At 55.6% G+C, this 27,307-nt stretch overlaps 1 protein-coding gene and 1 long non-coding RNA gene across 6 annotated transcripts in view; one reads left to right on the plus strand and one right to left on the minus strand.

The window, feature by feature from the left end:
- Positions 1–4,165: 4,165 nt before the first annotated feature.
- LOC142362244 (uncharacterized) lies at positions 4,166–6,205 on the minus strand. 2 transcript variants are annotated; one of them, XR_012764858.1, is made up of 4 exons: positions 6,144–6,205; positions 5,247–5,357; positions 4,474–4,617; positions 4,166–4,360 (listed from the first exon to the last, which is right to left on the minus strand). It is a non-coding gene; the product is annotated as an uncharacterized LOC142362244 (long non-coding RNA). The 2 variants fall into 2 exon arrangements; XR_012764859.1 differs by having other exon boundaries at positions 5,247–5,410; positions 6,144–6,199.
- Positions 6,206–6,417: 212 nt separating this feature from the next.
- Positions 6,418–27,307, plus strand: part of PPP6R2 (protein phosphatase 6 regulatory subunit 2) — a 130,586-nt gene continuing 109,696 nt past the window's right edge. For all 4 annotated transcript variants that reach the window (XM_075429028.1, XM_075429030.1, XM_075429031.1 and 1 more), the window contains exon 1: positions 6,418–6,509. The gene's annotated coding sequence lies outside the window, so the exon portion shown is untranslated. The remainder of the gene's footprint in view (positions 6,510–27,307) is intronic.

The raw sequence follows: 27,307 nt of genomic DNA on the forward strand, positions 1-27,307 counted from the left end.
ACCCGAAACGCCGATTGCGCCGAGGGTCTGAAGACACGAGTATCATGGAATCACAGAATCACAGAATAGTAGGGGTTGGAAGGGACCTCTGTGGGTCATCTAGTCCAACCCCCCTGCTGAAGCAGGGTCACCTACAGCAGGCTGCACAGGACCTTGTCCAGGCGGGTCTTGAATATCTCCAGAGAAGGAGACTCCACAACCTCCCTGGGCAGCCTGGGCCAGGGCTCCGTCACCCTCAGAGGGAAGAAGTTCTTCCTCAGGTTCAGCTGGAGCTTCCTCTGCTTCAGTTTGTGCCCGTTGCCCCTTGTCCTGTCACTGGGCACTACTGAAAAGAGCTTGGCCCCATCCTCCTGACACCCACCCTGCAGATATTTGTAGGCATTTCTAAGGTCCCCTCGCAGCCTTCTCCAGGCTGAAGAGTACCCGCACTCTGCCCAAGTCTTCGCTGCAGCGCTGTCTGGATTTCTGACAATAACTCTGGATTTTATTCTTTTACAAATTCAGAACCGAATCTTCCTTAGGACAGGGTTCAGCGCTTCGAAGGAACGGACGAACCCGTGCTAGGCAGTAGTGCAGCAGGTCGCACAACAAACCACCGTTTCATATGTCCTGACTGCTTGATGTGCAAATCGAGTTGTTTGAGTTAAAAAGTGGCAGCTTTGCAAGCTCGGAGGTGTATGTTAACAACAGAGTTTTTGTTGTGCAATGTATGCTCAATGCTAAAACAGAAAGTGAGACGCTGCCCAGCAGCCTTGTAGTCCAAAGCCTGACAGTTTGCATACAGGGCGAGGGTGCAATTACACATGCTAATGCCCGGGGTGCCAGCGCGATGAGAGCAGGGCCAGCCGCCGGGACTGGCCGTGGCGTTGGGCTGGAGCCGCGGCTTTCGGTGCAGGTCTGCAGCCGCGCAGGTAACGAAGTCACAACGTGGGCTGTCCCCGTCGGGAGCAGTGGGGTGAACTCTTGTGCCCTACCACTGCCTGCTTGGCCACCTGCGAGAAAGGGTTCACAGAATCACAGAATGGTCGGGGTTGGCAGGGCCCTCTGTGGGTCACCCAGTCCCACCCCCTGCCCAAGCAGGGTCACCCAGAGCAGGGGGCACAGCACCACGTCCAGCCGGGGCTGGAATATCTCCAGAGAAGGAGACTCCACAGCCTCCCTGGGCAGCCTGGGCCAGGGCTCCGGCACCCTCAGAGGGAAGAAGTTCTTCCTCGGGTTCAGCTGGAGCTTCCTCTGCTCCAGTTTGTGCCCGTTGCCCCTTGTCCTGGCGCTGGGCACCACTGCAAAGAGTCTGGCCCCGTCCTCCTGACCCCCACCCTGCAGATATTTAGAGGCATTTCGAAGGTCCCCTCGCAGCCTTCTCTTCTCCAGGCTGAACAAGCCCAGCTCCCTCAGCCTCTCCTCGCAGGAGAGATGCTCCAGTCCCTTCCTCATCCTCGCAGCCCTGCGCTGGACTCTCTCCAGTAGCTCCTCATCTTTCTGGAACTGGGGAGCCCAGCACTGGACCCAGCACTGCAGATGGGGCCTCCCCAGGGCAGAGCAGAGGGGCAGGAGAACCTCCCTCGCCCTGCTGCCCACACTCCTCCTCATGCACCCCAGGATCCCATCGTCCTTCTTGGCACCCAGGGCACGCTGCTGGCTCCTGGTCACCCTGTCGCCCACCAGGACACCCAGGTCCCTCTCCGCAGAGCTGCTCTCCAGCAGCTCAGCCCCAGCCTGTCCTGGTGCCTGGGGTTGTTCCTGCCCAGGTGCAGGACCCTATCCCTTGCGTGCTTACACAGTTTGGATTGCTTCAAATTGTCCATATCCATTATTAATGTCAACAATACGCTAAATGACACACAAATTGGCACGACGACAACTTCGCTGTCTCGGGGAGCTTGCGGCTGAGCCGCTGCTCCACAAGGCTGTTTGCCACGGCACAAGGGCAGGCAGACTCACCTGCTCCATCCCTCCCCAAGATGGGGAGCACTGGGGTTACTGGCCAGAATAGCAGCTCGTCCCAGCACTGGAGTTTTACTGCTCACCCAAGCAGAGCTGGCACTGTTGTACCTTGCTCCTGCTTTCTGTTCAGTGTGACTTTTGAAACGAGCAGTGGGGAAACCGGGCTGATAGAAACACCATGTAAACAGAAAAGCAGTTCCTTTTTCTTATTCACAAGCATTAGGATTTAAAAGTAAATTCACATTTTTGTAACCTGGTGAGATCGTCGTACTAGTTTAGTACAAAATGGTAAAAATCCTTAGGAACTTTGAATCACAGAATCACAGAATCGTGAAGGTTGGAAAAGACCTCCAAGATCACCCAGTCCAACCGTCACCCCAACCCCCCCACGCCTGCTAAACCCTGTCCCCAAGTGCCACAGCCACACGGTGTCTGAACCCCTCCAGGGATGGGGACTCCCCCCCTGCCCTGGGCAGCCTGGGCCAACCCCTGACCACTCTCTCAGCAAAGAAATTTCCCCAATCTCCAACCTGAACCTCCCCTGACGCAGCCTGAGGCCATCGCCTCTCGTCCTGTCGCTGGGTCCTGGGGAGCAGAGCCCAACCCCCCCTCCCTGCCCCCTCCTGTCAGGGAGCTGCAGAGAGCGAGAAGGTCTCCCCTCAGCCTCCTCTGCTCCAGCCTGAGCAGCCCCAGCTCCCTCAGCCGCTCCTCAGGGGACTTGTTCTGCAGCCCCCTCCCCAGCCTGGCTGCCCTTCTAATAAACTCTTCTAATAAAACTGTGAAAGAGGCAGTCATTTTATGAATATATTTTGCTGTATTGGAAACTAAATAATCATAAGATCATTCAAGATGCATGTTTTTAAGTAGACTGAATATAGACAGCATGACTTTCGATAAACAGTTGCCCTGGAAATGCTAAAACCGTTGGAGGAAGGACACTAAATGATCGGATTCTTCCTGTTTAGGAAAGCTGAAACACTGGTGAGAGGACAATCACAGAATCACAGAATCACAGAATAGTAGGGGTTGGAAGGGACCTCTGTGGGTCACCCAGTCCAACCCCCCTGCCGAAGCAGGGTCACCCAGAGCAGGCTGCACAGGACCTTGTCCAGGCGGGTCTTGAATATCTCCAGAGAAGGAGACTCCACAACCTCCCTGGGCAGCCTGTTCCAGTGCTCCATCACCCTCAGAGGGAAGAAGTTCTTCCTCATGTTCAGACAATAACATGATAAACTTTTTTTTACTTACATCCCGGTGTGGATTTTAACAACAGCAAAGGATGCGAGACCTAAAATTACTGAATATTCATATGTGCACAAGTAGGCAAAACACTGATTTTTGTATCTGTTTGAACAGGCAACAGGTCATACCTGGATCCAGCCTCTGCATGTCGGCGTGAGGAGCCACGGAAGAGACCGACGGTTTTTCGCAGCAGCATCTAGCTGCCCTTGTAAAACAACCAGGGGCTCGGACCCACGGGTTATTTTCCCCACTTCAGGAGCTCTCCTGGTTCTTGTACCTGCGTGTGTCCTGGCCGGGGAGAGCTGAGCTGGCAGCCCGAGCCCCTGCTCGTTGCCAAGCCCAGCTGGTTAAGCTGTATTTTAGTGCATTTCATAGAGCTGGAGGAGAAAAGGAGGAAGGTGTTCCAAGAGCGGTGCTCCAGAAATCAGCTGGAGGGGGCAGGGTCTACGGCCCCGGCCCTCCTCCGTCGCGTGGGGAAATGAATGTGCTCTGGGGATGGCCGGAAGACTGGGGAATTTGCTTGGATAGCTGTCGTCGTGTCCCCAGAAGCCACAAAAAGCCACAAAAAAATGCTTTATAAGCTCTTTACCCTCCAAGAGACAAAATAGAGACAAGAAGTTTCTGAGGTTATACCATTTTTTTTCCTTGTTAATGGCCACTAAAGTGTTAATTACCACACTGGGTACCATATAAACCCTTGGAGCCCTTGCCTTCAAGCCCTTACGGTGAAAAACCAGTCATAAACTCGCAGTTCTGCCCATTTAGTCATGGGTGAAATTTTTGGTATTTCTGGGGCGAAACCCCAAACCCTATAGTGCAAACAGGGCAGCTGAAAACTCTTTATTTTCTCCCAGGCTGGCAAACCCCCTGTTCTCCCTCGTTATCGCCTCCATCCCCGGGTGTGTTTGCCAGCATGGCTGTCCCAGCAGGCGCTCCCCCGGCCGCTCTGTCCGTGGGTTCTGAAGCAGACACGTATACGTTAAATTTTAACCACCTGTATTAATATTCGCAGGGTCAAGGCCTAAGCAAGACTTAGCGAGGAAGACAAGACGTAGTGCTGAATCTAATGGCAGGAATTCACTCTGGAATTAAGAGAAGAATTGGATCGGTTCCTGTTGGGTTCCTGTATGCTGCTGGCACTTAGAAAGCAGTTTATTCACGTACGAAGATGAATCTGGGCAAGGCAACAATGAAATCCATTTAACCCAGCAAGCAAGCATGACTAAGAGCCATCTTTCTCCCCGGTACCATTTTCTTCCATCTTTTATCATAGAATCATGAACTCACAGAATGGTTTGTGTTGGAAGGGACCTTTAGAGGTCATCTAGTCCAACCCCCTGCAGTGAGCAGGGACATCTTCAGCTGGGTCACGGTGCTCAGAGCCTCGTCCAACCTGGCCTGGGGTGTTCTCAGGGATGGGGCCTCCACCACCTGTTCCAGGGTTTCATCATCCTTATAGTAAAAAATTTCTTCCTTATATCTAGCCTAAATCTCCCGTCCCTTAGTTTAAAGCCATTGCTCCTTGTCCTATCGCAACAAGCCCTGCTGAAAAGATCTTCCCCATCTTTCCTGTAGGCCCCTCCAGGCCCTGGCAGCTGCTCTCAGGTCTCCCCGCAGCCTTCTCCTCCCCAGGCTGCCCAGCCCCAGCTCTCCCAGCCTCTCCTCCCAGCAGAGGGGTTCCAGCCCTCGCATCATGGCTGGGGCCTCCTCTGGCCCCGCTCCCACAGTTCCAGCTCTGCCCTGTGCTGAGGGCTCTCGAGCTGGACGCAGGACTCCCAGGGGGTCTCAGCAGAGCGGGGCAGAGGGGCAGAATCCCCTCCCTGTCCCTGTGCCCACGCTGCTGGGGATGCAGCCCAGGGCACCGTTGGCCTTCGGGGCTGCCAGCGCACGCTGCCGGGTCGTGTCCAGCTTCTCACCCCCAGCACCCCCAAGTCCTTCTCTTTGGGGCTGCTCCCCATCCCTTCACCCCCAGCCTGTATTGACAGCGGGGGTTGCCCCCACCCAGGTGCAGGACCCTGCCCTTGGCCTTGTTGAACCTCCTGAGGTCGGCATGGTCCCACCTCTCCAGGTTATCCAGGTCCCTCTGGATGCCATCCTGTCCCTCAGGTGTCTTGACCGCCCCACTCAGCTTGGTGTCACCGGCAAACTCGCTGAGGGTGCGCTCGATCCCACTGTGTAGGTTATTGGTAAAGACCATAAACAGCACTGGTCCCAGTACGGACCCCTGAGGGACACCACTTGTCACCAGTGTCCACTTGGACATCGAGCCATTGACCACTACCCTCTGGCTGCGACCTCCCAACCGATTCCTCATCCACCCAACAGCCCCCCCATCAAACCCATCTCCCCCAGGTCAGAGAGCAGGACGCTGTGCGGGGCTGTGCCGAAGGCTGTGCAGCAGCCCGGACAGACGCCGTCCGTCGCTCTGCCCTCGCCCGCTGCCGTGGTCACGCCATCACGGGAAGCCGCGGGACCGGGGTCCGACATCCGCCCCCGGCCCGGGGTCCGAATTCCCCCCCCGTGCCCGGGCTCCGACGCCCCCCAGGACCCGGGGTCCGACCGCCCCCCCGGACCGGGAACGGACCACCCCCCGGGACCGGGATCCGACCGGCCCCCCGGGCCCGGGCGCCGACCTCCCCTCCCCGAGCCCGGGGTCCGACCCCCCCCAGGACCCGGGGTCCCACCGCCCCCCCGGACCCGGGTCCGACCTCTCCCCCGGGACCGGGGTCCGACCGCCCCCCCGGGCCCGGGCACGGACCGCCCCCCCGGACCGGGGTCCGACCTCCCTTCCCCGACCCCGGGGTCTGATCTCCCCCCGGCCCGGGCACCGACCGCCCCCCCGGCCCGGGGTCCGACCTCCCCTCCCCGAGCCCGTGGTCTGATCTCCCCCCAGACCGGGGTCCGACCTCCCCTCCCCGAGCCCGGGGACCGACCCCCCCCAGGACCCGGGGTCCGACCTGCCCCCCGGGACCGGGCACCGACCGCTCCCCCGGCCCGGGGTCCGACCGCCCCCTCGGGCCCCAGCGCTGCCCCGCCCACCCCGCCTCTCCCCGCCCCCTGCCCCGCCCCCGCCGCTTGGCCCCGCCCCCCTCGCGCCCCGCCCTCCCGCCACCCCCCCCGCGCGGCGCTGGGCAGCAGCGGGGCCGCCGCCATTTTGGAGGCAGCCGGAGCGCCCGCAGCTCGCCGCCTCGGCCGCCGCCCGCTGTCAGCGCGCCCGCCCGCCTCGGACGCGGCCCATGCCCGCCGGGCCGCCGGCCCTCGCAGCCAGGCAGCGCGCCAGCGGCCTCGCCGCGGGGCGGAGGGCAGGCCCGGACCCCCCGCAGGTGAGACCCGCCGCCGGGCCCGCCGCCCGCCCCCCCGCCGAGCTGTCACCCGCCGCCGCGCCGGGGCCGGGAGCGGGGCTGGCCGGGCCGCGGGGTGCTCCCGCTTCCGCCTTGCTGCGGCGGGGCCGGGGCGCTGGGCCCGGCGGGCCGCGGAGGCGGTGTGCGGCCTGCAGCCCCGCCGGCCCCGCCGCCGCCTGCCCCCGCTCCGGCCTCCTCGGCGGCGGCACCCCCCCCCCCCGCTCCCCGCCGCTCCCGGGGCCGCCGGGAGGAGCCGGGCCGGGCCCCGGAGCGCTGCCAGGGCCGCGGCCGCCTGCCCCGGGCTGGTTTGTCCCCTGTTTTTTGCGGGGGGGGGGGGGGTTTAAGCAGCGCGTCGCCCCGCTGCCAGCGCCCGGGGCTGGGGCTCGGTCCTCGCTGGGGCCCCGCCGGGTCTCTCGGTGCGGTCCCTGCGTTAAAGCGGGCTCGCTGCGCCTCTCAGGCTTTGCTTTTTCGGCCCCCGGTGGTCCGTGCCCGTGTCGAGGGGTGGGTGGGTGGGTGCTGAAGCCGTGGGGAGAGGTGGTGGTGGCCGGGTCGGGGGTCAGGGTCAGCCTCCCCGGAAAGAAATGTCACTGTGCTGGCTGATGAACGTAGAGAAACCGGGGCAGGAGTCGTAGCCACAGGTGGGACCCCCGCGACGCGTAACCTTACGGCAAGGCGGCTCCTGGACGCGTCTGATGAGGGCTCCTTTCCGACTCTGAAGACCTTGTTTGGCACTGGTTGAAAAACCAAAACAACTGAGAAGTGAAAAAGAGAAACGGGAGAGAGCTTGGAGGGACCTGAGGTGCTTTTCGCATCTTGATCTCCCACTTAAAAATTAATATTTTAAAAGCTGGAGCTTGTTTTTGTAATGTGCTTTACTTTCTCTTGCAAAAAAACAAAGGAGAAAGTTGTGATCCCAGTCCTGTCCAGAGCTGCGCGTGTTTGAAGCCGAGCGTGTCGTCGCTGACTAGCAGATTTTTGACATAAAGCACCGTTTTAAGACTGATGGGAGAATAAACATTTGTGATTTCTCTTATTACTCTGACACTTAACAGCAAGCAGTCTGCCAAAATACTTCAGTGATAAAAAAATCTGGTGGATGGGCTGGTAGTATAGCAATTTCCATAGCAACCGGTGGTGATATCACGGTAAGCAAAGTTGAATTTTGGAACGTGCAGTAGGAACACGTAATGATGTGCACTCGTTTGAGCGACAGCAATAAACATTTGCTGAGGAGAAGGTGGCTGAGGAGTGGATGAGAAGAAAATGGTTTGAGGTTGAAGGCTTGCTTTGTTTTCCGGGTGTTCGATATGCAAACAGTTGTGGTGACTTTTGTCCTTTTTGCATTACGTTGCAAATCCGGGGACCTGGGACAACGTCCTGCCTAGAAATCGTGGAAAACTCGCGGGGCTGCAGCAGCTTTCTGGGAAGAGCTGGCTCTGTAGCAGCGCGGCGTCAGGCAGGTGGTGTGGGAAACGGCGCGGAGGTTTTGGGAGGTTCCGGCAAACCTCGGGCTGCGAGAAGCGAGCGTTGTCGAGCGTTTGTTCTGGGGGTGGCAGGGAGCGCTGAAGCATCACAGAATCGCAGAATGGTCGGGGTCTGAAGGGATCTCTGTGGGTCACCCAGTGCCACCCCCTGCCCAAGCAGGGTCACCCAGAGCAGGGGGCACAGCACCGCGTCCAGCCGGGGCTGGAATATCTCCAGAGAAGGAGACTCCACAGCCCCTCTGGGCAGCCTGGGCCAGGGCTCCAGCACCCTCAGAGGGAAGAAGTTCTTCCTCGGCTTCAGCTGGAGCTTCCTCTGCTCCAGTTTGTGCCCGTTGCCCCTTGTCCTGTCGCTGGGCACCACTGCAAAGAGTCTGGCCCCGTCCTCCTGACCCCCCCCCGCAGATATTTAGAGGCATTTCGAAGGTCCCCTCGCAGCCTTCTCTTCTCCAGGCTGAACAAGCCCAGCTCCCTCAGCCTCTCCTCGCAGGAGAGATGCTCCAGTCCCCTCCTCATCCTCGCAGCCCTCTGCTGGGCTCTCTCCAGTAGCTCCTCATCTCTCTGGAACTGGGGAGCCCAGCACTGGACCCAGCACTGCAGATGGGGCCTCACTAGCATCCTCCTTCGGGACCCGGCATTCGGTGGAGCCTTGGTTGTGTTGTGGGAGGGGCGGCTTGAATCGCTAAGTTCGTAGTTCAGAAACTGGAGACTGTCAAAAATGAGTAACGAAGAGAGAACTCCGTCTCTGGGCTTATTTTTAGAAGGCTCCGGGCCGCTGTCACGAGCGGCAGCGCCCGTTCCGCGGTGCTTCCCGGTGGGGGGAGGCTGAAGGCCGTGCGGCCGTTGCGGCCGGCAGCGGGGCTCCACGGCCCCTGCCTCGCCGTTCGGGGGGAGTCAGCTGGAGCGGATTTGATTCCCGCCGCCCCCAGGTAGCGCGATGCTGAGCTGGAAGGAGGAATCGGTCCGTTACGCTTCCCCTCTTCGGTGGGGAGGTAGCCCAGGCGTAGCTGAGGGTGGTTTTCCGTGCTCGCTGGAAGGAGCGCTGCGTTCGCGTTCTCCCCGGAGCTGACAGCTGAGGTGTCAAAGAGAAACCAAAACTCTTTTCTTCCGTGAGGTGCAGCAGGGCGTTAGTGGTGCGGAAGAATTTCAGCAGAGAAAGGTGTGTGATGTTTGCGGAGAGCTCGGGGGAGCAGGGTGAGCTTTCTTACTCAGTGTTTCTGATAGTAAGGCGTGTGGAAGCGCAGGTGTGAAAGCTGTGGATTGTATGTTGGGGAAAATGAGTTGACGTGCACCAGCGAGTAGTGTGTGCTCTCAACACAGTGGCTTGGAGTCGGGAGTGTTGGTGCCTGAAGGGCAGCGGAACAGCGTAATGAGCTCAGCCATGAAAATGGGCGAACTGGAATGCCGAGAAATAGAAGAGTGACTTGTTGGAGTAAATGTTTCTGCAACAGCAGTAGAACGACAAGAACGACTGGGAAACTTGGGTGTAAGTGGCACAGGAATCACAGAATCACAGAATAGTAGGGGTTGGAAGGGACCTCTGTGGGTCACCCAGTCCAACCCTCCTGCTGAAGCAGGGTCACCCACAGCAGGCTGCACAGGACCTGTCCAGGCGGGGCTGGAATATCTCCAGAGAAGGAGACTCCACAGCCTCCCTGGGCAGCCTGGGCCAGGGCTCCGTCACCCTCAGAGGGAAGAAGTTCTTCCTTGGGTTCAGACGGAAGGAGAAACATATGAGGTCAGTGAGTTGAGAGCAGAGCCGGGAGCCGAGGGTTGACAGAACTTTTGAGAACTTCACAGGGAGGAATATTTGAGGGAGGTCTTGTTTTTCTAGATGTTAAATTACTGAAAAACGAATGGAGGAGAGCAGAGTTGATAGAGTGCGTTGATGCGTGATGTCAGCTCTCCATCTGAGCAGTCGGACGCGGAGCCAGAGTTCAGAGGAGTCTTTTAGCCCTATTTACGAGGTAATGCAGTTCTGTTCTTAATTACATTTTGTGGGCCGGGGAATCGGTTTGACTGTTTGCTGCCCGCTTTTCACAGGAGATCTACGTGTGCCAGTGCGTTTTTATAAGGATCAGGGAGAGAATGCGGCCTCTCGGTGAGCAATAGCAGCAACAAAGGAACTCAAGTGTCTGCTTTGATTCAGTGTTATTAGAAGCAAAAGTATGTTGTCTTTTCTGCCTGCTGCTATGTTTCTAGGGCGCTTGTTTCTTTAATTGTGCTTTTCTCCTTCCCTCTCCGTGTCAGTATTCCTCCCACCGTGCTCCCCTCCCCCTGTGATGGACTTCTCTGCTCCTTGTTTTGATGAGCTAAACCAGTCAGCAGCGCGATAACCGGTATTGACATTATTACATGCCCGGGCTATTTTTACCTGCCTGTTAACTCTGGTATGAGGGGAAACTCGGGCAAATAAATATTACGTTATCGGAGGAAACGAAGCTTTCGTAGCCAAGGTTAAAAGTCTCAGGCTAAAAAAGCTCGGGTTTTTGTGGAATTTGGATGCCGCGCAGGTCGCATACATGGCGTCCGGATCAGGTCTGCAAGTGGGAATTTTGACATTAGTGGCTGAATTAACAGTGACGTCCTCTCTTTTTGCTCGTTAAAGCCATTTAGTCCTAGGTAAAGCTGAGGCAGCGCGAGTGGTTCAACCAGGGCAAGGGCAGGGTCCTGCCCCTGGGGAGGAACAACCCCAGGCACCAGCACAGGCTGGGGCTGAGCTGCTGGAGAGCAGCTCTGCGGAGAGGGACTGGGAGTGCTGGGGGACGACAGGGTGACCAGGAGCCAGCAGCGTGCCCTGGGTGCCAAGAAGGCCGATGGGATCCTGGGGTGCATGAGGAGGAGTGTGGGCAGCAGGGCGAGGGAGGTTCTCCTGCCCCTCTGCTCTGCCCTGGGGAGGCCCCATCTGCAGTGCTGGGTCCAGTGCTGGGCTCCCCAGTTCCAGAAAGATGAGGAGCTACTGGAGAGAGTCCAGCGCAGGGCTGCGAGGATGAGGAGGGGACTGGAGCATCTCTCCTGCGAGGAGAGGCTGAGGGAGCTGGGCTTGTTGAGCCTGGAGAAGAGAAGGCTGAGAGGGGACCTTAGAAATGCCTCTAAATATCTGCAGGGTGGGGGGAGTCAGGAGGCCGGGGCCAGACTCTTTGCAGTGGTGCCCAGCGCCAGGACAAGGGGCAACGGGCACAAACTGGAGCCGAGGAAGCTCCAGCTGAACCCGAGGAAGAACTTCTTCCCTCTGAGGGTGCTGGAGCCCTGGCCCAGGCTGCCCAGAGGGGCTGTGGAGTCTCCTTCTCTGGAGATATTCCAGCCCCGCCTGGACGTGGTGCTGTGCCCCCTGCTCTGGGCGACCCTGCTTGGGCAGGGGTTGGGACTGGGTGACCCACAGAGGTCCCTGCCAACCCCTGCCATGCTGGGATTCTGTGACAATAAATGGCTACATAAGCAGTGCCTGAGGCCTAGCTAAAATTGTCATCTTTGGCAGGGGCCACTGCAAACTAGATGCCGTGTGGCACTGGGCTGTGGAAAGGGGGTTGTCAGCGAGAGGAGGACGAGCTCGCTGAAGAGAACGCAGTGTCAGAAGGAGGAAGTCGAAATGGTCAGCCTGAGCGTGGAAGCTCTGCAGCCGTTGAGCTGGGACTGCCGACTGCCACCGGTTTCCCCTCGCAGTTTCTCTTTCCCTGGGTGTACCTGTTTGCTCGTCCTGCGCACGGGTTGTAAGCTCTGCGGCGTGCCTGGTGCCACCCTGTCCCTGAAGCGGGGCCGCTGCGTGCCACTGCCTCGCAAACACCGAATTTCTCACCGTCCTGTCAGTGTCGTGGGCTGAGGGACGCAGGCTTGTCCGGACGGAAGGGGAAACCGGAAGGCGTGAGAAAATAACGTTATGGTTAAATGGCAAAGCTCGAGAAGTCGCTTGAGCCAGACAGGCAGAGCTGGGAGCTGTTTGCTTACCTGGGCAAAAGGAGCAGCTTTCACAGAATCACAGAAACACAGAATAGTAGGGGTTGGAAGGGACCTCTGTGGGTCATCCAGTCCAACCCCCTGCCGAAGCAGGGTCACCTACAGCAGGCTGCACAGGACCTTGTCCAGGCGGGTCTTGAATATCTCCAGAGAAGGAGACTCCACAGCCTCCCTGGGCAGCCTGGGCCAGGGCTCCGTCACCCTCAGAGGGAAGAAGTTCTTCCTCGGGTTCAGCTGGAGCTTCCTCTGCTCCAGTTTGTGCCCGTTGCCCCTTGTCCTGTCGCTGGGCACCACTGCAAAGAGTCTGGCCCCGGCCTCCTGACCCCCACCCTGCAGATATTTGTAGGCATTTATAAGGTCCCCTTGCAGCCTTCTCTTCTTCAGGCTGAACAAGCCCAGTTCCCTCAACCTCTCCTCGTAGGGGAGATGCTCCAGTCCCCTCACCATCCTCGTAGCCCTTTCGCCAGCGTTTGTTTTGGTAGGTGGCACGGCAGGCGTTCTACGTGATCGCAGAGAAGACTTTCCAAACGTATTGATCGCTTGAATTCAAGGTCTGTGTTCCGCTGGCAGATGTCCTTGCTGCCCTTTCCAGTAGGTCTGTGCCAGTTGTCTTTTTTCTTTTTTTTTTAATTTTATTTCAGTTCTGCAGTTTGCTGCTGTTCAGAGCGTTGTGGCCTGCAGTGACACTGAGAAGTATTGAGTCACTTTGATTCTGATTTTGCCTGGCAGAATTAGGAGCAATAACAGCAGAGCGGAGACTGGCGCTGCTTACTGGGACAAAGACAGAGCGTGCAGAGACGACAGCGGTGGAGATGGCCCTTCTGCTGCAGCCTGCGGGGAGGAAGAAGGAAGTAGCACACGAGACATTTCAGTTTCAGTTTGGTCTTTGATTTTTCGATGGTAGACTTCATTATGTTAGCTGAGAAAACGCGTGATGGGGACGCCTTGACGTTTTGCGATAAGTGACCGAGATTCCCTTCCGCGTAGCAGATCCTTCCTTGCTTTTTGTTCCTCGTGGAGTTGCAAAACAGAATCACAGAATAGTAGGGGTTGGAAGGGACCTCTGTGGGTCATCTAGTCCAACCCCTTGCCGAAGCAGGGTCACCTACAGCAGGACAGGACCTCGTCCAGGCGGGGCTGGAATATCTCCAGAGAAGGAGACTCCACAGCCTCCCTGGGCAGCCTGGGCCAGGGCTCCGTCACCCTCAGAGGGAAGAAGTTCTTCCTCGGGTTCAGCTGGAGCTTCCTCTGCTCCAGTTTGTGCCCGTTGCCCCTTGTCCTGGCGCTGGGCACCACTGCAAAGAGCTTGGCCCCATCCTCCTGACACCCACCCTGCAGATATTTATAAGGTCCCCTCTCAGCCTTCTCTTCTTCGGGCTACGGGTTGTTTCAGCCTCGTCGCGTGCGGCGGGGCGCGATGGGAAAGGTTGTGTTTCCTTAGCTGCTTACTTTTCATTTTCTTCCTTCAGAAGATCCTCTGGTATGCCCTTTGATATCATTCTTTCATATTGAGATGGATTTCTCTTTTTTAGAAGAATAGTTGAGACTGTAAGCTAATAGGTTGAAAACTGTCCCCCATCTCCCCGAGCCAGAGGACGAAGGGCGCAGTTCCGCAGCGGCATCGGCGGGCCCGGGTCTGCGTGTGCTGGCGGTGAGCGTTGCGTGGTTCGTCGCCGCGGCGAGCCGAGCGGGCGGACGGCTCTCCCTGCTCCGAGGGACTTGCGTTCAGCTGGATCAGCTCCCTCCACCAGCTCGATGCGCGGTTGCATAAACAGCGCTGACACAAGGGAGGCTACGGGAACGTGACCCAGGAAGGAGAAGAGGAAAAAAGAGCAAGTCTCTCCCCGGCTGGATTTAAATAGGGTGCGGTTCAATTTAGCTAATCTGACTTGGCGGTGTGAGAGATCTTCCTGGTTTGGCCCTCTGCGTCAGGGCTGGCCCCAGTTCAAGAAAGATGAAGAGCTACTGGAGAGAGTCCAGCGGAGGGCTACGAGGATGAGGAGGGGACTGGAGCATCTCCCCTACGAGGAGAGGTTGAGGGAACTGGGCTTGTTCAGCCTGGAGAAGAGAAGGCTGAGAGGGGACCTTATAAATGCCTACAAATATCTGAAGGTTGGGGGTCAGGAGGATGGGGCCAAGCTCTTTTCAGTGGTGCCCAGTGACAGGACAAGGGGCAATGGGCACAAACTGAGGCACAGGAAGTTCCGTCTGAACATGAGGAAGAACTTCTTCCCTCTGAGGGTGATGGAGCCCTGGCCCAGGCTGCCCAGGGAGGTTGTGGAGTCTCCTTCTCTGGAGATATTCAAGACCCGCCTGGACAAGGTCCTGTGCCCCCTGCTCTGGGTGACCCTGCTTGGGCAGGGGGGTTGGACTAGATGACCCACAGAGGTCCCTTCCAACCCCTACTATTCTGTGATTCTGTGATTCTGTGGTCCCGTGCCTGCAGGGAGCCGGGCGGTCGGAGGGCTGTCCCCCTGTCCCCTGCTCGTTTTCTGCTGGTTTGTTTTACTTCACGGGCACGGTGGGAGCAGACGAGCGCTGCTGCTGCTGGAACGTTCGCTGGACAGTTTAACTGTGAAGGGGCTGGGAATAGTGGGGCTGCAGCAGCGTGAACAAAAGCCACAATTCCATGATAGATTAAATCAAACTAATCCTAGTGAATAGAACATCCAGGTCATCCTCAGAGGCCCGGGACCTCGGCTCCTGAGCCAGAGGACCCGATTAATGGTCAACAGACGCTCAATCAGCACTCCATTTAACAAATTAGAAAGCACTAAATGATGGATTTCAATGTAGTTCTGTTGTGTATTATAATTTCTTTTTTTTAGTTTGGAAGATTGTTTTTTCTTAGTGCTCAGTTGGTTTTTACTACTTCTGCGTTATCCCTGTCCTTTACTATATTACTTTCTAACATTGCATTTTCCATAGTACATCCTAAATTTTCGTTTATCTTTTTTATTTTCTGCCATGCCTTCCCCCCCCGCCCCACTTAATACGGTGTTTCAGACTCTGCCTTCACTTTCCAGGGGCTGGAGACCCCTTACTGAAGTTCGCATATCTGTGATGTAAATGCCTACTTCTGAGGCAACCATTTAGGATTCCTTTTTTAGTCAATGGAGAGAAACAGATGCTTATTTTTTTTCGATGCAGAAGTCTAAAACAGAGAGGAGTTTTGCTGTAGAAGTGCTCATTTCTCTCCTGCTGCAAAGGGAGTCTGGGTGACTAATTCAGATTAGTCATCCATAGTATAAATATCTACGTGTTAGGTGAGGCAGATCCTATTGCAGAAGACTCAGCTTGCGAGGCAGAGATTCCGACAGGGACCTCCTCGTCTCAGTGAGGTTGTCTTCTCGCCCTTGACGGATTGTGTGGTGGATGAGACGTTGGATATGTTTTGCAGCGTGCTGTGCCCTTAGCTCTGCTTGATCATAGAATCATAGCATGCTATGGGTTGGAAGGGAGCTTGAGAGGTCATCTAGCCCAAGCCCCCTGCAGTGAGCAGGGCCGTCTTCGACGGGATCAGGTTGCTCAGAGCCCCATCCAACCTGGGCTGGAATGTTTCCAGGGATGGGGCCTCCACTGCCTCTCTGGATCTTCTTCCTCTTCTGTAGCTGGTTGAGAAGTTTGAGGTAGAAGGCAGTGTCTGTAAGTGATTCAGAATCATACACTTACCTATTTAAGACCACTATATTAAAACAAACGTGAAGTTTTTGTCATAGACGTGACCAGCGCTGTTGGTTTTCCAGATTCTGATTTTTCACTCTGAGGGTGACGGAGCCCTGGCCCAGGCTGCCCAGGGAGGCTGTGGAGTCTCCTTCTCTGGAGATATTCAAGACCCTCCTGGACGCGGTGCTGTGCAGCCTGCTCTGGGTGACCCTGCTTGGGCAGGGGGTGGGACTGGGGGATCCCCAGGGGTCCCTGCCAACCCTGCCATGCTGGGATTCTGTGATGGAGAGGTGCAGATGCTGGCCAGAGGAGCAGCTGTAGGTTGTGGTCGTCTGCCTAGCCTGGGTCGTGAATGAGCAGGGAGCTCCCTGGTGCAGGAGATGGGATTTCTCCGTTTTCATTCAGTGCTTAGTGTGAAGAAGACCCTAAGCTGAAAAGAAGCTTATCGGAGTTTTAATAAATATCAATATTGATTTTTTTTCATTGTACTTTCTCTAAAGACTATTTAATTATGTCCAGTCCTGGAGACTGGTACCTGTGTTTGAGTTTTGTGGAGACTCAGGGATATAATCATGGAATGATTCTGTCTCAGGGATGAAGTAGCAGAGTAGTTTACAATAATGTGCAGGGGCTTGAGGGTGCTAAATTCTGCAGAAAGGCACGTAATGTTTTAGGGATGCAGTGCCAGGAATAAATCTATGTTCGATTTCATTGATGTTACACTGTACCCACTGTTTCCTCTTACAAAACAGCCAGCCAATTTCATTACTTCTGTTTTTCCTGTTGCTTCTGCCACCTTTGTGCTTAGCTAACCATAGTCCCTACAAAAGAACTGTTACAAGTAGTAAGTGTTAATATCTGTAGTGTGGCAGCTTTCGTGCCGTGTGTCCGTGGCCTCCCCAGTCCTGGTTTTCCCCTCCCTTTTAAAAAGCAGCGCTGCTAAAGAATGTTTTGTCTTGCAGAAAGGCACCTCACTGCTTCGGCTTCATTCTCCATCAGGAAAATCTTTCACTTGGTTGAAGTGAGCTTAGAAGTGCCGTGTTTTATAATACTGGAAGAAAGTGTTGGAATGAAGTGGTGCAGTTCCCAAGAACGAAGCGGTTTAATTATTTTTAATCTTAGCAAGTAGAAGTATTTAGTGTGTACTTGGGGTGTGGATATGTGCTTGAGTTTTTACAGGGAGCTGTGAAGTGAAACTGAATCATCTGGTAGTCAGGGTAGGAATTTGCCATGTGAGGGAAACACTGTGGCTTAATCACAATTTGCTGTTAGACTGTGCCCTGGTCAGCAATGTATTATTTTGGGAAAAGCAGAGACTTTACGAAATCCCTAACAACCGAACAGCTGAGCTAGTGTTGGGAGAAACAGGAGGCTCTCAAAGGTCCTTGATAAAAAGCAGCAGTCTTCCATGGACCTACATGTTGAGGTTTTGATATGTGAAAGGCAGTCGTTGCTGGAAGGAAATCACAGCAATTCGTGTATGTCAGCCAGGTGAAATTCCGGCTGCCTGGTGGGGAAGAGATGGGGGAAGACCAGGCAGTGTTGATGGAAGGTCTGTGAAAACTCATGGAACCGTAGAGTGCTTTGGGTGGGAAAGGACCTTCAGAGGCCGTCCAGCCCAACCCCCTGCAGCGAGCAGGGACATCTCCAGCTGGCTCAGGGTGCTCAGAGCCCCGTCCGACCTGGCCTGGGGTGTTCCCAGGGATGGGGCATCCGCAGCTTCTCTGAGCAACCTGTGCCAGGGTTTCACCAGCCTCCCAGTAAGGAATTTCCTCCTTCTCTCCAGCCTAAAGCTACCCTCATCTCAGTGTGTGAAGTAATAAGCCAAAATAACATGGAAAGTGTAATTACTGGAATGGATGCTGTGCCTGAAAATGGCAAAATATTCTGCATGTTAGTGTTAGAGACGATTTTGAGGTATGTGATTAAAGAAAATAGCAGGGCAGAGAAGATAAAAACCATACTGTGTAATCTGTATTTAAAAAAAGCAAGGGGAAGTCCGATGATACGTGTGGGATTCCAAATGTATTTCTTGTTCATAATTTTTGGCATGTGTCTAACTTGTCAAGCTTGATGTCGGGGATATCGATTAGGCCAAGAGTTAGTGTGGGTGTTTTGTCTAAGTGAGAGGGGAAAACATTTGTCTATGTGGAATGCTTAACACCACCTCAGTGTACTGGGAAGGGTACCAGTGGGGTTGAGAGAAGACCCTCCTTACGCTCCTGTAGTCCGGCCATCCAGCGAGCCCTGGGCAGGCTGGAGAGTTGGGCAGAGAGGAACCTGATGAGGTTCAACCAGGGCAAGGGCAGGGTCCTGCCCCTGGGGAGGAACAACCCCAGGCACCAGTACAAGCTTGGGACAGACCTGCTGGAGAGCAGCTCTGCGGAGAGGGACTGGGAGTGCTGGGGGACGACAGGGTGACCAGGAGCCAGCAGCGTGCCCTGGGTGCCAAGAAGGCCGATGGGATCCTGGGGTGCATTAGGAGGAGTGTGGGCAGCAGGGCGAGGGAGGTTCTCCTGCCCCTCTGCTCTGCCCTGGGGAGGCCCCATCTGCAGTGCTGGGTCCAGTGCTGGGCTCCCCAGTTCCAGAAAGATGAGGAGCTACTGGAGAGAGTCCAGTGCAGGGCTGCGAGGATGAGGAGGGGACTGGAGCATCTCTGCTGCGAGGAGAGGCTGAGGGAGCTGGGCTTGTTGAGCCTGGAGAAGAGAAGGCTGCGAGGGGACCTTGGAAATGCCTCTAAATATCTGCAGGGTGGGGGTCAGGAGGACAGGGCCAGACTCTTTGCAGTGGTGCCCAGCGACAGGACAAGGGGCAACGGGCACAAACTGGAGCAGAGGAAGCTCCAGCTGAACCCGAGGAAGAACTTCTTCCCTCTGAGGGTGCCGGAGCCCTGGCCCAGGCTGCCCAGGGAGGCTGTGGAGTCTCCTTCTCTGGAGATATTCCAGCCCCGGCTGGACGCGGTGCTGTGCCCCCTGCTCTGGGTGACCCTGCTTGGGCAGGGGGTGGGACTGGGGATCCCCAGGGGTCCTTGCCAACCCCCACCAGGCTGGGATTCTCTGATTCTCTGTCCCTAACTCTGAGGCAGTGCATGCTGCCTGCTTTCGGGGACCGAGTGCCACAAGCTGAATGACATTTCTTACTTGAAGCCTAGGACGCTTCCCTTTCCCTTACCACTTCTGTGTTCTTGCTTGGACTGTACATGGGGCGGTGGAGGGAAATTCAGCTTGGGCTCCTGCGGTTCTGTCTGTACCGCGCGGCTGAACGCGGTGGGGAGACGCGTGGACGAGCTCTGGAGCTGGAAGGAGTCCGTGAGGTCACCTCCAGCCCACCGCCGGGCTGGTGGGCCTGCTCTGCTTCCACAGTCGAACTGGTGTCTCTGGACAGTGCTGTACCAGCTTGCTGGGTTGGGAGCGGCATCTCTCGATGCGGCGCTTCACCGTGCGATTCGGCTGTGGAAGCGAGAAGAACGTTAGTGAAAGTGCCCCTGTAGTGCTTTCCAGCTGAGAAACCCCCCACGCCGTACCTCCAGGATGAGTGGAAAGCAAAAGGAACTCTCTTGTCTTTAGAAGGGATTGATGGTCTTCTGTATTCTGCATAGCTTGAGAAGTCGGGTTTTAAATTCACTGGAAGATACTTCACAGAATCACAGAATCACAGAATAGTAGGGGTTGGAAGGGACCTCTGGGGGTCACCCAGTCCAACCCCCTGCCCAAGCAGGGTCACCCAGAGCAGGCTGCACAGCACCGCGTCCAGCCGGGGCTGGAATATCTCCAGAGAAGGAGACTCCACAGCCTCCCTGGGCAGCCTGGGCCAGGGCTCCGTCACCCTCAGAGGGAAGAAGTTCTTCCTCATGTTCAGGCGGAACTTCCTGTGCCTCAGTTTGTGCCCATTGCCCCTTGTCCTGGCGCTGGGCACCACTGAAAAGAGCTTGGCCCCATCCTCCTGACACCCACCCTTCAGATATTTGTAGGCATTTATAAGGTCCCCTCGCAGCCTTCTCTTCTTCAGGCTGAACAAGCCCAGTTCCCTCAGCCTCTCCTCGTAGGGGAGATGCTCCAGTCCCCTCACCATCCTTGTAGCCCTCCGCTGGACTCTCTCTTCAATCTCTTCACTCGAGCCAGGTTGCCTGTGGGGCTCGCGGGGGTGCTGGGTGCTCGTGTGAAATTCACGGTGACGAGCGCTGCCGGCGCTGGAGGGAACGCTTCCCTTCGCAGCGTTCTTACCCTGTGCTGGGCTTGGAACGGGATTTCGGGCTTGGGAATTGCTGTTCAAATAGACTTTGTTACAGGCCAACCAGTATCCTGCGATGACTCCTTGTAGCTGAATATTCAGTTACAACACCAAGCAAGCTCGGAGACAAGGTTTTATGGTTGTCAGAGGTGATGGTTGAGATGATGCTCTGTTCCTGCAGCGATCAGAATTTGCATGCTCTGAGGTATTTATAGAGACCGAGAGTCACAGAATCACAGAATAGTAGGGGTTGGAAGGGACCTCTGTGGGTCACCCAGTCCAACCCCCCTGCCGAAGCAGGGTCACCCCGAGCAGGCTGCACAGTCCTTACTGATGAGCGTTTGTGCAAGGCTGGTGTTGATTTCTTTTCCCAAAGTTTATACAGTCCCTGGAGTTCTTTATTAACTTGGAAAAATAAATATCATCCTTTTCAGTAATTTTGAAACCTTCACCCTAAAAAGTACAAAATCTGCTTTTTATTAGTGGCTTTGGTTATGATTAAGGCCATTTATTTACAGCGTGAGCTACTGCTTAGGATTTCTGCTTGAAGCCACGGTTTGACGTGCATTTAGGCTGGTGCTGAAGAGCTGTCCCCTTCTCGCTGCTCGTACCCGTGTTTCGTCACCTCTCCAGCTCCCTCCTGCTGGCACCAGCAGCTGGGTTGTGAACCAGCTTGGGGCAGTGATTCAGCTGAAATTGTTTGCAGCTAATACTGCGTGGAGAAGGAGAACAATTTTTTTTTATTTCCCAGCAGTGCAGGTTTAAGTACATGGCATCACGTGTGTATTAAGTACATCAGCGCCTGGTTCTGGTTTGTGATTTCAAGAGCGACCGCAGCTTTAATGTTTATTTCTCCAGGTAAAGCCCGTTGAACTCCGGGGGAGCGGGTCTGAGATTTCCAAATGGTTGTTTTCCTTGCAAGAGGTTTTCTGGTGGATGAAGCCTAGCCCAGAAATACAGTTTAAGTGGTGCCGTGCAGGGAAAGCAGGCTGGTGGTCCGTTGTCATATGGAAGACTTTTCTTCTACAGTGCGTTGTAAACTGTGTGTGGACTGTGTCTACACGATGTCCTGAAAGACTGAGGAAATTCAGATGCATACATGGTTTAATATCCTGCTTTCAGGATATTAATTTGTGGAGTTTTGACAAAGCGGCATCGCACCTCGTTCCCGTGTCGTTTGGCGGCTGGAGCAGCGCAACGCCAGAACATTCTGCCAAACGCTGCAGCGCGCGAAAAAGGTCGAGAGGGGCACAAATGCAGTTTTGGAGCCGTGCAAAGGGCCGTTAAAGGAGGCAGGCAGTTGTTTTTCTTGCTCGTTGGAGGCCGCCGCGGTGCTGACGACAGAGGCCTATCTGGAGGGTGCATCTGCTCGTGGAGCGCAACAGGAAATCTTCGTCTGCGAGCGCTGCTGCCTCGCTGGCGAGCGGTCTGAGCGGGTGCTTCTGTAACGCTGCCGGATTCTGCGTGTGCAGCAAAAGGTAAAATATCCAGGGTCACAGAATCATAGAATAGTAGGGGTTGGAAGGGACCCCTGGGGATCCCCCAGTCCAACCTCCTGCCCAAGCAGGGTCACCCACAGCAGGCTGCACAGCACCGCGTCCAGCCGGGGCTGGAATATCTCCAGAGAAGGAGACTCCACAACCTCCCTGGGCAGCCTGGGCCAGGGCTCCGTCACCCTCAGAGGGAAGAAGTTCTTCCTCATGTTCAGACAGAACTTCCTGTGCCTCAGTTCGTGCCCAAACTGAGGGTCCGTGCGTGAATGTGGAAAAGGACTGTGACAAACTGGGTTTGCTGAGAAATGCTGCCTGGCTTCCCCGGTGAACAGCAGCGGCTCGCTTTGGAGATAACAGTCTAATTAACAATAATTATTTCTGAAGGGTTTAACCGTGGTGATCCAGGGGAAAATTGAATTTGTTGCTTAAACAACACGTAGTAAACAGTCGAAGAGGCATCAAAGCCCTGTTTACTAATGTGAGCAGTGCGAGTGAGTGAGCGGAGCGTCTGAGGAGTCCTGCAAGAGGTGTAAATTGACGCTGAAAACCCCCCAGGATTTTGTTCTGCTTGTTTCCCAGTGATGATGTGCTAGCTTTTTAATATTCAAATCCAGTTGCAAATCTGACACTGGAAGACTAATCTTTGAAGTGAAGCACAGCAATCCCCCGGGGTTCGTTGTCGGTGCTGCCGAGGGGCAGCCGGACTCAGAGCTGCGTGGACAGAGACCAGAAACTGGAAATGTTGGATTATTCCGAAATCATTAGTGACTGGGTGAAATACAGGTTAAAAATTTAGAGATAACTATGCCCTTGCAGATACCGTGAAGCTGGTAGGCTGTGGAGTTGAATTCCTTGGCGCGCATTGAGCTCCATATGCTTTTGACTGACCTAGAAAAAAAGACCTTTTCTGTGCAATTATCTTCACAGTACATTTGGTATATTTTTCTGGCTGGCTTTTTCCTGCGTTTTTTGAAGCACTGCAGTTTCTTCGGTGTCTGGGTGTGTTGAATTTAATTAAAAATGTAACATTTAAATAAAGAAGCTGTGCAAATTTTGTCCTTAGCATGGGGTAGGGCGTCAATTAGAAGGCTGTTCAACTGGATACTAGAGGAGGATAAAGTTGATCATCAAAACAAAGTGCTTCTTGATATCATCTCTTTATTAGCGAACTTCAGAAGCGTAGAATAATTAGAATTAGCTCGTAATTTTGTGTGCATATTTGTGCAACAGGCAGGCCTTCATCATTTTTTTGCCTGCAGCGGTTTTTTATTAAAAGGGAAAAAGCCCGATACAAGCCCTGACTGTGCTGGTGTACCAGCCTCCTGCGCTGCTTGTGATTTACTGTCTGTGTCCGAGGAACCCAAGCGTCGATGCCTCTTTCTTCTGTCAGTTGTTAAGAAAAAATGAAGAAATTCACATGGCTAGCTCGGAAGCGGAAAATCAAGCAGGCTCTTGGCTAGCCGGTGAAATGCTGTTTTCACAGAATCACAGAATAGTAGGGGTTGGAAGGGACCTCTGTGGGTCACCCAGTCCCACCCCCTGCCCAAGCAGGGTCACCCAGAGCAGGCCGCACAGCACCGTGTCCAGGTGGGGCTGGAATATCTCCAGAGAAGGAGACTCCACAGCCTCCCTGGGCAGCCTGGGCCAGGGCTCCATCACCCTCAGAGGGAAGAAGTTCTTCCTCATGTTCAGACGGAAGAATAAATTTATCTGGGACTTAGAAGTGTATGGCAGTGTTTTCAGTCGGCAGCTCGGGCTCAGCCGTCTCTCGGGAAGCTGAAGCACCTTTGGGTGTTTGGTAACGCTTGAAGCTGAGCAGGGTCCTCTGCTCGGTGTCTGCGTCGTCTTCGCCCCGCGCTGCTGTGCCCGTGCCCCGCGTAGCACCCGCGCCCTCTGAGGGTGGGCACCGCTTCCGAGGGCTGGGGTTGGGGCGGGGGGGTGCCCCTGCTGCTTGTGGGTGCTGGGGAGGGGAGGGAGGCACAGGGCCAACGCTGTGCCGGGACGCTGCGGAGGCAGATACTGCATCTTTCCTGCAAAGGCCGTTAACACGGAGTCTTGTGGCCTCTGCTTAATTTGCACCGTGGGGTTGGCGTGCTGGGTTGGTGCGGTGTGAAAAATTCCAGTTGGGAGTGTGGTGGGTTGACCCTGGCTGGACTCCAGGTGCCCTCCAGAGCCTCTCGATCATCCCCCTCGGGGGAGAGAGCGTGGGATGAAGGGAGAGAGCATGGGATGAAAGGCTTGTGGGGCAAGATCACAGAATCACAGCATGGTGGGGGTTGGCAGGGACCTCTGTGGGTCACCCAGTGCCACCCCCTGCCCAAGCAGGGTCACCCAGAGCAGGCTGCACAGCACCTCGTCCAGGGGGGCTGGAATATCTCCAGAGAAGGAGACTCCACAGCCCCTCTGGGCAGCCTGGGCCAGGGCTCCGTCACCCTCAGAGGGAAGAAGTTCTTCCTCGGGTTCAGGGATGAGGACAGGGAGATCACTCAGCAGTTACCATCACGGGCAAGACAGACTCGGCTTGGGGAAAACTCATTTAATTTATTACCAGTCAAATCAGAGCAGAGTAATGAGAAATAAAAAACCCCTGGATCTTAAAACACCTTCCGCCTGCCCCTCCCTTCTTCCCAGCCTTAATTTTACTCCCTGTTTTCTCTACCTCGTCCTTCCCAGCAGTGCAGGAGGACGGGGAACGGGGCCCGCGGTCAGTTCATCACACGATGACTCTGCGACTCCTTCCTCCTCAGGAGGAGGACTCCTCACGCTCTTCCCCTGCTCCAGCGTGGGTCCTTTCCACAGGAGACAGTCCTCCATGAACTGCTCCAGCATGGGTCCACCATAGGGTCACAAGTTCTGCCAGCAAACGTGCTCCGGTGTGGGCTCCTCTCTCCACGGGGCCACAGCTCCTGCCAGGATCCTGCTCCAGTGCGGGCTCCCCACGGGGTCACAGCCTCCTTCGGTCACCCCCTGCTCCAGTGTGGGGTCTTCCACGGGCTGTGGGTGGAGATCTGCCCCGCCATGGTCTGCTCCGTGGCTGTAGGGACAAGCCTGTCTCCGCTGTGGTCTTCATCACAGGCTGCAGGGACAGCCTGTCCCCACCATGGACTTCATCACGGGCTGCAAGGACAGCCTGCCCCCACCATGGTCTTCATCACAGGCTGCAGGGATACAGCCTGCCCTGCCATGGTCTTATCACGGGCTGTAGGGATACAGCCTGCCCCCACCATGGTCTTCATCACAGGCTACAGGGCCAGCCTGCCCCCACTGTGGTCTTCATCATGGGCTGCAGGGCCAGCCTGCCCCCACCATGGTCTTCATCATGGGCTGCAGGGATACAGCCTTCCCCCACCATGGTCTTCATCACGGGCTGCAGGGCCAGCCTGCCCCCACCATGGTCTTCATCATGGGCTGCAGGGATACAGCCTTCCACCACCATGGTCTTCATCATGGGCTGTAGGGTCAGCCTGCCCCCACCATGGTCTTATCACGGGCTGTAGGGATACAGCCTGCCCTGCCATGGTCTTCATCATGGGCTGTAGGGACAGCCTTCCCCCACCATGGTCTTCATCACAGGCTGTAGGGATACAGCCTTCCCCCACCATGGTCTTCATCACGGGCTGTAGGGCCAGCCTTCCACCACCATGGTCTTCATCATGGGCTGCAGGGATACAGCCTGCCCTGCCATGGTCTTCATCACGGGCTGTAAGGACAGCCTGCCCCCACCATGGTCTTCATCATGGGCTGCAGGGATACAGCCTGCCCCCACCATGGTCTTCATCACAGGCTGCAGGGCCAGCCTGCCCCCACCATGGTCTTCATCACGGGCTGCAGGGCCAGCCTGCCCCCACCGTGGTCTTCATCACGGGCTGCAGGGGAATCTCTGCTCTGGCACCGGGAGCTCCTTCTGCACTGACCTTGGGGTCTGCAGGGCTTTTCACGTCGTCTCACTCCTCTCTCGGGCTGCAGGTTTTTGGGCAGTTTGGGGTTTTTTCTTCTTAACTCTGTTATCACAGAGGTGCTGCCGCCGTCGCTGATGGGCCCGGCCTTGGCCAGCAGCAGGTCCCTCTTGGAGCCGGCTGGCACTGGCCCTGTCAGGCAGGGGGGAAGCTTCTGGCAGCTTCCCACAGCAGCCCCCCCTGTACCCCCCCCACTACCAAACCCTTGCCACGCAAACCCAAGCCGTGGGAGATGTGGCTCGTGTTCGGGAGGTGTTTGGCAGGACGATCATCTGTCCTTTCCCTTTGGAAGCAGCTGAACCCTGGAAGGCAGAAGCAGATGCCTGCGCTGGAGTTCAGCGCTGTGCTCACCGGAGGAAGCTGCTTCCACTCCAGAAGACCTTGCCAAGCTGCTCTGCCAAAGCTTTGCTGGCCTTCTGCGCTGAACGTGGCCTACAGGCAAAATTCTGGTTTTTCTTTTTTGCTTTTAGCTCTCCCAGAGTTGCAGCCTTCACCTGTACAGAACAGAAGCAGCCGACAGGACAAGGGGCAATGGGCACAAACTGAGGCACAGGAAGTTCCGTCTGAACAGGAGGAAGAACTTCTTCCCTCTGAGGGTGACGGAGCCCTGGCCCAGGCTGCCCAGGGAGGCTGTGGAGTCTCCTTCTCTGGAGATATTCCAGACCCGCCTGGACAAGGTCCTGTGCAGCCTGCTCTGGGTGACCCTGCTTGGGCAGGGGGTTGGACTAGATGACCCACAGAGGTCCCTTCCAACCCCTACTGTTCTGTGATTCTGTGATTCTGTGATTCTGTGATTCTGTGATTCTGTGACTGTTAGACTGGTCAGCTCGGCTGGTTGTGAGACACTGAGGGGGTGGAGGGAAGGTGAAGTAGTAAAATTATGGTAAACCAAGTCCATTTTTTTTACAGAAACTGAAGCATGGTATATTTAGTTTTCATAGGTTTAGTTTTAAGTATTTGGGTTGTCCCAGTCCTATGATAACAGCCAACTACAAAGCTCAACCAGTACAATAGGGACGATGTATGATTTTGTGTGCTCAGTAGGAGGGAATAAGAGCTGTAATTCATTTCTGTGTTCTTGAATCTTTGATGTATACATGTGGAGTCAGAGCTTGGCAGAAGCTGTCGAGATCAGAAGGGTTTGGTGTCCAGTGGGACGGGCGTGCGAACTGGGCTGTGTGGGGACCACTGCTGGGACCGCCGCTGCCTTGGAGGGCTCTGGTCTGCCCTACTTTGCCTTTTATTCAGAGTTTAAAAGAATAGGGCACGTGAACGAGGGGCAGGAAGGAGTCTCCTCCTCTGGAGATGTTCAAGACCCGCCTGGACAAGGTCCTGTGCAGCCTGCTCTGGGTGACCCTGCTTCCGCAGGGGGGTAGGGCTGGGTGACCCACAGAGGTCCCTGCCAACCCCGACCATTCTGTGATTCTGTGATGAATATTTATGTAAAATTCTGATGTTGAAATAGTTCTTTTATGCATGTCCTGCAACTTCTGAAGGTGTCCTGAACCTGCAGTGATGCCTCTTGCAGAGTTTTGTTGGGAGCCCTGCGTAGATAACGTCCTTTGGCTTGATTTCCACCAGACCTGGAGCCGGCTGTTTGGGCAAGGATGGGCCCGTTGCTTGGTGTTGGCTTGGGAGCAGGGGGGGCTGGTTTGGACTCGGGCTGCTGCGTCAAGGAGAGCTGCTCACTTCGTCTTGGTTATTGACCTTACTGCAGCTTGCTTGTAAAATTGCATCCTTAAACCTAAGGCCTACTCCAGTTTGCTGTCTGAACTGTTATTTATTTCACACGGCTGTAACCAAATCCTGAATTTCTGTTCTTCTTTTGTGCTTAGCCTTTCGGTGAAATATTAGACTACGGTTTGTGTGGCACTAAGGTGGGAGCAGATTTGCTGGAATGTTTGCTCTTGGGAGACTGAGGCTCCGTGTACCTGTAGGAAACGGGTTTGTATCTTGCTATTTTACTCCTGTGCTTTGAGCTTTCTTGCTTGCAACAGACG

This window comes from Opisthocomus hoazin, chromosome 8 (assembly GCF_030867145.1).
Source record: "Opisthocomus hoazin isolate bOpiHoa1 chromosome 8, bOpiHoa1.hap1, whole genome shotgun sequence".
Taxonomy (NCBI): Eukaryota; Metazoa; Chordata; class Aves; order Opisthocomiformes; family Opisthocomidae; genus Opisthocomus; species Opisthocomus hoazin.